Source organism: Pogoniulus pusillus, chromosome 15 (assembly GCF_015220805.1).
Source record: "Pogoniulus pusillus isolate bPogPus1 chromosome 15, bPogPus1.pri, whole genome shotgun sequence".
In the NCBI taxonomy this organism is placed as follows: Eukaryota; Metazoa; Chordata; class Aves; order Piciformes; family Lybiidae; genus Pogoniulus; species Pogoniulus pusillus.
Genome location: NC_087278.1, coordinates 17,123,014 through 17,134,498, shown reverse-complemented (window position 1 = coordinate 17,134,498; position 11,485 = coordinate 17,123,014).

Sequence of the window (11,485 nt, the reverse complement as noted above, 5' to 3'; positions counted from 1 at the left end):
ACACCAAGCAATTCTAAGGGCAGTCAACAGTAGCCAGGCTTAAGGTAGAGAGGTGATGCTGAACAAAAAGACTAGTGATAGACATTTTCTTGCTGACACTGGACCCAGAAAAGACAATGATGGAAGTGTTTATTGCAGAGTGACGCAGGGCAGAGGAAGCTGCAGGCATGGATGTACTACTTCAACAGCAGCATCAGGAAATGTCTGGAGACCACTAGAATCAGAAAATCATTTCAGTTGGAAAAGATCTATAAGATCATCAAATCAAGGCATCAACCTAACACTACCATGGCCATTAAACCAGGTCCAAAATTCTACATAGCTTTTGAACACCTTCAGGGATGGTGACTCCACCAATTTCCCTGGGCAGCCTGTTTAAATGCTTGACCACTCTTTCAGTAAAGATTTTTTTTCTAGTATTCACCCTAAACCTCCCTGATGCAACTTCAGGCCATTTCCTCTTTGTCCTAGGTTAACACAGCCCACTCTCACAAGCCCACACTGGAGGGAAAAGCAACACAAAGCTACCTCTAGGCTGAGGTAAGGAATATAATGAGATAATACAAGATACAATTACCTTAGCCTATTTGCAGAAAAGCGTAGAAGCCAAGAATAAAACAGTTCTGAAGCCAGCCCACAAGAAAAGACCAACATTCCAAAGCTGAAACTGTAATCCTCTCATGTTAAAAACTTCAGGCCCCATGATACTTTGCTCCAGACAGCATGTTTGTTTTGAAGTTGGCATGATGACAACATGGATTTGAATATCATCAGCAGATTCAACTCAATGACAGTCTTGTTCTATCAGTTGCTACTAGGGAGAAGAAACAGAATAAGGTCTCCCCTCAGCCTCCTCTTCTCCAGACTAAACAATCCCAGCTCCCTTAATCACTCCTCATAAGACTTACACTCCAGACTCTTCACCAGCTTCATTGTGATTCTCTGGACATGCTCTAGCAAATCAATGTCTCTCCTGTAGTGAGGGGCCCAAAACTGAACACAGTATTCAAGGTGTAGCCTCAGCAGTGCTGCGTACAGGGGTATGGTTGCTTCCCTACACCTGCTGGCCACACTATTCCTAATGCAGGACAGTTAGTCCTGTTGGTCTTCTTGGCCATCTGGGAACATGGCTTGCTTACGTTCAGTCAGCTGTCAATGAGCATCCTTAAGCCACTCTTTCCCAAGTCTGTAGCTCTGTAAGAATATAAAACTAGAATCAGCATTTGCTGTGTGTTGGAACAGACTGATGAAAAATAGGAACACAAGGAATATTTAAGAAAATCAAGGGAAATATGATGCCTAGAAATGATGAGTCTAATTCTTTTATAGTTGAGTGTAAGACAGGAACAAATCCACAGACGTCCATAAATGTAGACTGTTGTAAAACTGACACATGAAAAAGAGATTCCATCTCAGAAGATATAAATAGAAAAAATAAAGGAAAGGGCCATGAGCCGGAATGGCAGAGGGCACTGTTGCTCAAAATTAATGAACACTGGCAGGAAGGCATGGAGAAAACCTGTTCAGCTTCTGCATGCTTCATTTCAACATCTGGCCTTAACCTCACTCCTCCCATTTTTTCTCTGTTCCAGCTTCAAGTAACACCAACTTTGGAGGAAGAAGGGTCAGATAAGGTTGTCTTGCTTAAGGCAATTCCACTTCTTTTCCTACGTGTACAGATTTTCCTGTGCTCAGACTGCCTTAGGTTACTCCCACATGAACAGCTCATGAATGTAAGACAGTGTTTTGCATGCCAAGGATGTGACAAAAGGTATAATTCAAGCAGAGCATGGCTAACTCTCTCACTATTTACTCTTCCTGCTACCACAGCATATTAGGGATGAGTCTGAATGTGAGGTTAAAGCTATGAGAGAACTCAATCATATGTGTCTGGAAATTATAGAGCTAAATTAATTCTATATTCTCTAGAGAAAGAGATGCTGCAAGAGGTTGATTATTGATACCTATTTTAGGTACATTGCTTAGGACAGAAAGAGTTCCTCTTATCATGAAAGAGATGGATCCAGTCATCAGCATGGCCAATTTTGACATGATGTGCATCAAGATGATTTGCTCAAGAAGGTGTAAATTGCACCATAGTAAAGGACTAATGATTTGTCAACTGCTGAGGGAAAAAACATTAGGATATAATTGCTACTGGGAAGACTTCAACCAGTAGGGAGGGCTAGAGGAAGTACAGTTTCATTTAGTAAGTTACCTTAGTGAAAGCCCTCTAGCAAGTGAACACAGTAGGTATAGATAGCTTCATTGACCTAATGGAGTCAGCCTACCTGCCCAGGCATGACTATGTTAATATCAGCAGTCTGTGAACCAGATATTTCAAAAATAGGCAGACCAGGGAGAAGCTGCACTTAGGATTCACACTGCAGGTTTAAGAAGTGAAAGACAATTATGAGAAAATTTTAAATCCTGTGCAGTAGCACATGGAGACATTTTCAGTAGTGGAAACTCTTCTGAGGTGCTGTATCATTTTGTTGTTTATATTTAAAGAAATGGAAGCTGATAAGAGAGGACTAAGAAGGCCAGACAGGTTCCATTTCCCTCTAAACCACTATCAGAACTAGAAGTATTTTGCAGAAAGATCCCTGGAAGATAGATCTGTCTCCTGCCTGCCAGCAACAGAACTCGTCCTCTGTTTGTTCATTGTCACTGGTTTATGTATCCAACTTAAAAAGCAGAGCAGAATGTGCTTCCCTAATGTTCCACTCCATCTCCATCCTCTGCAGCAAGCACCCTAGGAACAACAGGGGCACAGCAGTTAGAAGCAATAAGACTGATACATAGGTCAAAGGAATATGGAAGCATGAAATGATTCCTAACTTCTCTTTTTTTTTCAGACCCTGGAGATGTTGCTCTGAAGCTATATTATATGCGGTTTTTAAATTATTATTTGTTTTGCCTTAATCTCTGTCTGGTGACAGAACCCTCTCTAACATCTCTTTGCTTACCTGAGCTTGTATGCATTAAATGCCAGCTGTCCCTACCTGTGCAGTATCCAGATATTCCCTTCTCTCTGCATCTTCTCAAGAAGTGTAAATGTCACTCTTCCCCCTTATAAGTGGAGATCTTCCCTCCCATATTCACGTACATACATAGACAGTCATATCCTCATTAAAACCCACCACCCAGATGAAGCTAGGCAGTGTATCTTTTAAGCATGCTCAGGGCACTTCAGCTATACAGCTTCTCACGCCTATATTTTATTAGATAGTTGCTCAGTTTCAGTTTAAGGTAGTTTTTGCCTAGATTGGAGGTTTGAATCACTGCAAATATGATGAGCGCTGAAGCAGGGTAGAAATGCTCACTACTTTTAAATGTTAAACCTTATAGATTGCTTTGGAAGTATCAAGCAGAGAAGCTTTATGGTGTAAGAATTCACTCTGACAATGCATCCAGGAAACTGAGAGCTGGTCTAGTCTGTCAGCTGGTCAATATTCAGGTCTTAAAATAGTGCAGTGCTAGACACTGTCACAGTTACATTAAGGTGAATATGTCGTGGCAGTTTTCATAAATGTGGGCGTTAGAGCTGCATGTCTTCCAGTGCTCCTGTGGGACTTTTCAGGCTCAGGAAAAGGTGTGACTGACTACTGCCTCTGGCAGGCTGTTTGAGGTAAAAAAGGACTTTTGTGCAAGTCTCAGTGACATGTCTAGGAAGCAAGGGATTTTCCATTCTGATGTCAGTGTGTGTACACCCTGCTACTCCCACATAGACTTAAAAAAACAGTCCTGCAAATAGGGCAGGGAGGTTGCCAGCTGCCTTTCTTTGCAGCCCATGTACAGTGAGAACATAGACCTTGTTGTGGTAAGCCAAAGGTGCTCTACTTTCCCATCACAGATGTCATCATGATGAAAGGACAGCTTCAGCAGGCTGGGAGTGTAGAAAGCCTTTATTTCCCAAGAGATGCTCCAGCATAACCAGGGTTTCAGGCGAGGTGCCTCTGTGTTTGTCTTCAGTAGCGCTTTGTGGGGAATAAATTATGATCCAAAACAGAAGGGAAACAAGACAATGGGTGATCCAAGATCAGTAGTCTGTGTGTCTTCCAAGAAAAAATAATCTCTTTTCACTGGAGAATATCAGCTCATGATGTCAATTCAGCTTCTTTGATGAGCTTCTCCAAACTTAAGGCAGGTTTCCAGTCTGACTCTGAGTCTCTTGCAAATATTCTGTCTAACAGATATTTTTTAGCTTTTCTCTGGCTCAATTTGAAAATAGAATATATGTGGGGATGAAGTTCCTATGAACTGCTCTGCAGCCAAATATCTGCCTTACTCCGCAGGCCATATACCATCCACTGCTAGTATGCAAGCACAGTTGAACAATATGGATGCATGACACAGACATTGGTCTCCTTCCCACCACAGAGGTGGATACATGAAGACATACATGCAAAGTAACAGTGTCATTGAAAATATCAATGTCAGAGATACAGCTAGAAACCACGGGCTTGTCCATGCTTTTACCCAAAATATAAGGTGGCAATCTAGCATTGCAACTGCTCATGCAGCACCAGTGCCATCAACCAAAAAGAGAAGGAATTTTTCACAAGGGCTCAAGAAGTACCCTCACAACTAGAGGCACATAGAGAAAAGAATGACTAATCAGCTGTACACAAGGTCCTAGTGATATGGGAAAAGGGCTAGAGAACATAGAGTGCAGAAACCTAGTTAAATCATTAACTATGTGAGCACTGATATAAAGCATCATCAATCAGATAAACACTAAGGAGGGGAGTTAAGCTTGAGAGGATCTTGAAACTCTCATGGAGAAGAATACTGTATTCAAAGATGAGAACACTGGAAACTCTAGCCAAGAATGTGGACAAAAGATAGAGAGGTCAGAGTGAGGAAGACATCAGCCCCCCTCCCAAAGACCCCAAAAGATGACCACCAGGTGGCAGTGAGCATGCATGAAGAGGTGGGACACTATGGAAATGAGTTCCAAGAACTAATTGTAATAACCCTACCTCTGTACTGAGTATGCAGGATTTTGTAACATGAATATTCTACCTGCACCAGGTGAAGTTGTGCAAGGGCTTTGAGGAGGACGTCCCCTTGTCATCCAGTGCTGATTAAAACATCTTTCCTGATAACACTCTGTGTGTTGTGAGGTCTCATTTTCCACACATCACTAGAAGAAGAAAAGGAGTTCTATTGAAGCTGGAGTACTGGCATTTGGATCTCATTATCCAAGATAGCACTTGTTGGTCCCTGACCTGAGATTGCAGCTTCCTGCAGCAACAATTTGGATGGCAGAATTTCACCAAGACTCAAAACAGCAGTAGCCAAGATAAACCTTTCACACCCACACAGTGCAATGGAGTTGTAAGTTGAAAGGAATTTGTAGAATTTTTAGTTGTTCTTCTTCCCCAAAGCATCCATTCTACCTTGATCTAGCTGCCTGTGCTCACATTCACAAAAGTGCCTAGATGCTGAGCTGATACTTGACAGATCTACAAATAAGTAAACAAATCTAAATTCTGACCATGCAGCTTTGCATTTATCTCAATCCCTTTAGTGCCTAAGCTTCCTCTGTGAGGTTCCTTAAATGCCTGTATCACTGTATCTACCTTGAAAACACTCAGATGCTCACATCCTAATTCACATTTGAAACAAAATATTGAGACTTGCCTTAATATTTGTAAAAATGTATTACTGAAAATGTCACATCTCAAGTCCTATATTGCACATTTCAGTTTTTTTTCCCCACATAACTAGGAAGCAGATGTGCCACATATTTTTCTCTGTGACTTGATTGCTTGAAAAGTTGCCTGTTTTATAAGGTTCAGCACCTTTCTCTGCCTGATGAGATAGAAATACATACCGTAAGACCTTGTGCTAGTTTGAAGCTAGCTAGAATGTTTTGGTGAGAAGAAGCAGATTACAGGCTGTGAAAGGAAAACAATGGTGATGTCTACTTCACTCACCATCTTGCTGAGGAGTATGGGAAGGAGAAATTAAAACATTAGATAACACTCTCACCATTTTCTCCTCACTCTGGCTTGGACTGCTGACTGAGCTGCATCTCTCTAACACACCCCCCACCCACCTTTGCTTCTTAACCTCTGGGCCAAACCTCTATTCTTCCTTAGGGCTGGGGTAAGGGTGAGAGGGGTAGGGGGAAGGTGCAGGGGTGGTTGAGAGCTCCTCCTGGGGATTCAGGTTTCTGGGAGGGGAGTTGTGATTCTGTATTACCTTTTACCTTGTATATTTCTGTATATACTGTAAATATCTGCTTGTAGATTGTGCTAGCTGTAAATAAATAGGTTCATTCATATTTCCAGAGCCAGCTGAGTCTAGTCTGGGTGATTTCTAAAGGGGGGGGGGAAACACCCAAACGATCACAGACCTGAATTTCAGGATATTCTTGGATGGTGCTTTTAGCTCTGTTGCTGAATCTGTTACTATCTATGGGATGTAACTAAATATTTGTTGTGGCAGGGAGAAGGAATGAAAGGATGACTCTTTTGCCATGATCACAGCCCTCACATATGAGATACAGATGACCTTACTACCTTAGCTGTCTTTTTTGTTTGGAAGCAGTATGCATTCCAGTGGTATTTTATTATTAAATCAGGCTCATACAAAAAAAAAATGTTCACGTTGCCTCAGGAAGAAGAGATATTTGAATCCAGACTTTTGGATCCTAGCCAAGTACACTAATTAACTAAGAAGACACCTCTCTTCTGTTTTAGGTATGTTTAGTTAGGAGAGGATTCATGTTTACAATGAAAATCTGAATAGAAACAAATGACTCTCACTAAGTTTTAGCTCCAAAGTGACACACAATTTAATATGCCCCTTTCTCCTTGGTATTTCCTTTGGACTAGCTTAGATAGTCTCTGTGTTTCAGTCTGGATTATGTGAACCAATCTCAGACATTAGTCTTTCTCCCCAGGAAACTGTACAAATAGCCTGAATACTGAAACTGAGGCTATGAATACAGCTCAGAGTGAAGTTTAGCATGCTTACAGTAAAGCCCAGCAATGCTTATCCAGGGTATCTCCCACCAGTAAAGTTGCTTTAGTCAAATGTGTATTGCACAGTAGAAAATTTAAGGATGCTACTTCTTTTTTTTCCTTTTCCCTAAAATTTTCAAGGCAATATTAAGGTGGAATTTGTTTGTTTCCATAAGCATCAGAGTGGTGCAACTCATTTGTCAAGCAACAGAGGAAGGACCATGGAGATACAAGAGTCAGTAGAATTGAGAAGTCACTAATAGGATTCTGACTTATTTCTATTGCTGCACCTTAGAAAATAGACAGTTTTCCCTGTGGCTGTTAGGAAGATTGCTGACATAAACCACTGGAGCTACACTTACCTTAAAGAATGCATATTGATTTATATGAGTTTATAAGCAAGTAGCCCTTGCCCAATAATGCAGCACAACTCTTTTGGAAAATTTTGGTTTTCAAAGGTTTATTAGTTCTGCTCATTTTTTCCTCTTTTTTTCTTTCCTCCCTCCCCCCAACCTATTGGCCAGAAGTCTAAGCTCTAGTGGCATGAAGCCAATGCAAACACCAAGGCCATGACCTGCAGTTAAGCAACAGAAAATGCTGGTAGCAGTGCTACTGTAGGATAAGGTCTGAAATGAAACAGACAAGAACTTTCTGTCACACATCACTGCTAATATTATAAAGGAAGGTCAGCTATACAAAAAATTTCCTGCCTTTCAGACTAAAAAGTCAATAATGACAGCAGTGAATATTTAGAAGGGGAGTTTTATGATTAAATCTTCATAGCAGCAAAAAAAAAAAAAAAAAGAAGACAACATCAAAACCAAAAACAAATCTCCCAACAACAATTGGAAAAAAGTCTCTTCAGCAAATATAGCCAGAAAATGTTAAATCCAAAACAAAACAAAAGCAGAGCTTGACACCACAAACTCATGAATGGCTGAAGCCATCTCTGGAGCAGAGGGAAGCACCAAACCATAAACATAAGTTTATTACCAGAAGTCATTACCAAGAATGGTCAGGTCAGAGCTTTCTAGAGACTTTATGATTTAGTTTACAATACAACCCTAGTATTCATCATTTTGTTGAAATTGTGAAAGCAAATTGTCCTGGGGTGAAAAAGAGGCAAAGGCTTTGGCTAGCAATTACAAAACTAAGAGATTGTGCTGGTTTGAAGCTAGCTAGAATGTTTTGGTGAGAAGAAGTAGATTTCAGGCTGTGAAAGGAAAACAGTGGTGATATCTACTTCACTCATAGTCTTGCTGAACAAGAAATGAGAACATTAGATAACACACTCATCATTTTTCTCTCACTCTTGCTTGGGCTGCTGGCTGAGCAACATCTTACTCCCTAAACTCACCTTCTGTTTGACCTAACCCACCTTTGCTTCTTAACCTCTTGGCTGAACCTCTATTCTTCCTTAGGACTAGGGTGTTGCAGAGGGGGTTTCTCTATGCCTCCCCAATTAGGGGGAGGTGAGAAATTAATTTGAGGTGGTATTAATTTTTTATAAAAATTATTTATTAAAATTAATATTGACAAACTCTTGCCACCCCCAACCACTGATTAGTTCTTTTGTGCAAATTTATGGAAACAATTAGGATATGAGATATATATATATACAGGGATCTGATCAATAACTGTCAAATTATCAACTACAGGCAAAGAGAGATTTCCCTCAGGCTTAATGCCGCTTAAGAACTATGCTGTCTGCCCAGCAGGGGCTGAAAGCTGTCTGCTCTAAGGCAGAGATAACTTATATTACAAAGGAATCAAAGCTTACTTAGATGTGTTGCCCTTAATTATTAATCACCATCTTGGGGTTGTGTCACAGCCTGTGCCCAGTGTCTGGACCTCTGTAGGGCTGGAATCTTCCCAGCTTGGGAAGAAAATGATAACTCTTCCCAGTCTCTGGGGTAAATAGGTTTCTCTAACCTTTTGTTCTCCTGGTGTGAGGTGGTCTCTGCCTTGACACTGCTGGTTTTCTGGATGCTGCGTGTCCAGGGATGATCAGCTGGCAGGATTCCAGGAACAGGAGAAGAATATTGTCCGTGCAGCTTCTGGCACGGTCCTTTCACAGCTAGCAGGCTGTGTTTGTGGGTTTGCAGACAATCTAGAAGGTCTGCCATCCTGGCCCTTGTTACCAGGCTAAAGCTGGGAGCCTGTGCTCCATAGATAAATGCTAGATAGGTGGCCAGCATGCACAGCTCTAGGCTTAGGGGGCTATCGGCTCCCCATATATGTATCAGGTGCAGGCTTGAATGTGCTCTGCTTCTAAAGGTACACAGACAGGTTAACTGCGAATTGTAATCAAAGGGGTCTGAGCCTTGGTGAACATCGGAGCAATGCTTTGGCTTCTGAGCATGTGGGTGTGAGTGACTGAGCGCTTCAGGTGCAGGTCAGAGCTGCAATGTGGATCAGAGAGCTGAGCTGCGCTGCAGGCAGGGTCAGAGAGCTGAATCTGAACAGATCTGACGAGAGCTGAGTCTGAGCAGCTGAGTCTGAATACTCTGAACAGCTAAGTCTGAACACACGGAACACTCTGAACACATGGTGCTCCTTTGCACCCCTCTTTATAGACTGTGGGCCGAGATTCGTGGCCCTTTTGGCCATCCAAAGTGACCAATCAGGTTGGCAGTAAGCCAAACCTTACCTTAATAGGCAGGAGCTGTTTGCCTGGACCCTCCCAAATATGGGGATCACCTGGGCGGACCCCAGGGACACAAGGACTGGGGGTGTGTGTGTTACACAACCTGTTTACTAACATGGGTCCTGGCAGAAAAACATGTCCAGGCATGTAGAGGCATAGGGAGACCTCTATTTTAGGGCCTACAGCCCCTCCACCACATGGGGTAAGCTTGAGAGGGGCAGGGGGAAGGTGCAGGGGTGGTTGAGAGCCCCTCCTGGGGACTCAGGTTTCTGGGAGGGGAGTTGTGTTTCTGTATTACCTTTTACCTTGTCTATTTCTGTCTATAACTGTATATACTGTAAATATCTGCTTGTAGATTGTGCTAGCTGTAAATAAATAGTTTCATTCATATTTCCAGAGCTGGCTGAGTCTAGTCTGGGTGATTTCTAAAGTGTGGGGGGTTGGGGAACACCCAAACCGTCACAGAGATGAAAGACACAGTAAAGGTGGATTATGTGATGGCAGTATTAGAGGTGGGAATAATGCATTAGCATTGTGTGGAGACAAACAGAAACAGCAGGAAAGAAGAGGGTGAGACAAAGAGTGACTGTCAGATGCAAACAAGGATATAACACCAGCACACAAGCACAGGAACTTAACAGAGCTGAGGGTTTTTTTCCAAAATTCCTGAGATAAACCTTGAGTCAATGGGAATGTCAGTGTGGACATTAGATTCCAATTTTTTTCTTACAGAGAAAACTTTTTCCACCTGCTGCTTCTGCTGTAGCACTCATGGGGCTCTTCTTGGGCATGTGGGTGATTTAAAACACGAGATGAGAGAATAACTCCACCCATTCTCTCTACAGTAGAACAGTCCAGTTCCTCATTTCTGCTTAAGTAGCCATGTGGGCAAAGCAATGAGTGATGCAAAAGATGACTGCAAAGCGAAGTATGAACCTTAAGATATCCTTGTGTGTAGATTGAACATTCCCTTCCTCAAAATGGGCATTCTCTACCCTATCAAGCTTTTTTTTTATGCTGAAAAATTACAAAGCAGTTGCCTTTTGTTGCAGAGGAGAAATTAATTGATGTGAGATGATATTTTTCAAAATTAATATTGTTTATTAATTTTGCTATTCAGAACTCTCACCACCCCCAGCCACTAATTTTAATAATATTTCAGTTCTTACATGGTTATCACAGTATCACAGTATCACAGTATCATCAGGGTTGGAAGAGACCTCACAGATCATCAAGTCCAACCCTTTACCACAGAGCTCAAGGCTAGACCATGGCACCAAGTGCCATGTCCAACCTTGCCTTGAACTGCCCCAGAGACGGCGACTCCACCACCTCCCCAGGCAGCCCATTCCAGTGTCCAATAACTCTCTCAGTGAAGAACTTTCTCCTCACCTCGAGCCTAAATCTCCCCTGGCGCAGCCTGAGGCTGTGTCCTCTTGTTCTGGCGCTGGCCACCTGAGAGAAGAGAGCAACCTCCTCCTGGCCACAACCACCCCTCAGGTAGGTGTAGACAGCAAGAAGGTCACCCCTGAGCCTCCTCTTCTCCAGGCTAAACAATCCCAGCTCCCTCAGCCTCTCCTCATAGGGCTTGTGCTCAAGGCCTCTCACCAGCCTCGTCGCCCTTCTCTGGACACGCTCAAGCATCTCAGCATCCCTTTTAAACTGGGGAGCCCAGAACTGAACACAATACTCAAGGTGTGGTCTAACCAGTGCAGAGTACAGGGGCAGAATGACCTCCCTGCTCCTGCTGACCACACCACTCCTGATGCAGGCCAGGATGCCACTGGCTCTCTTGGCCACCTGGGCACACTGCTGGCTCATGTTCAGGCGGGTATCAATCAGTACCCCCAGATCCCTCTCT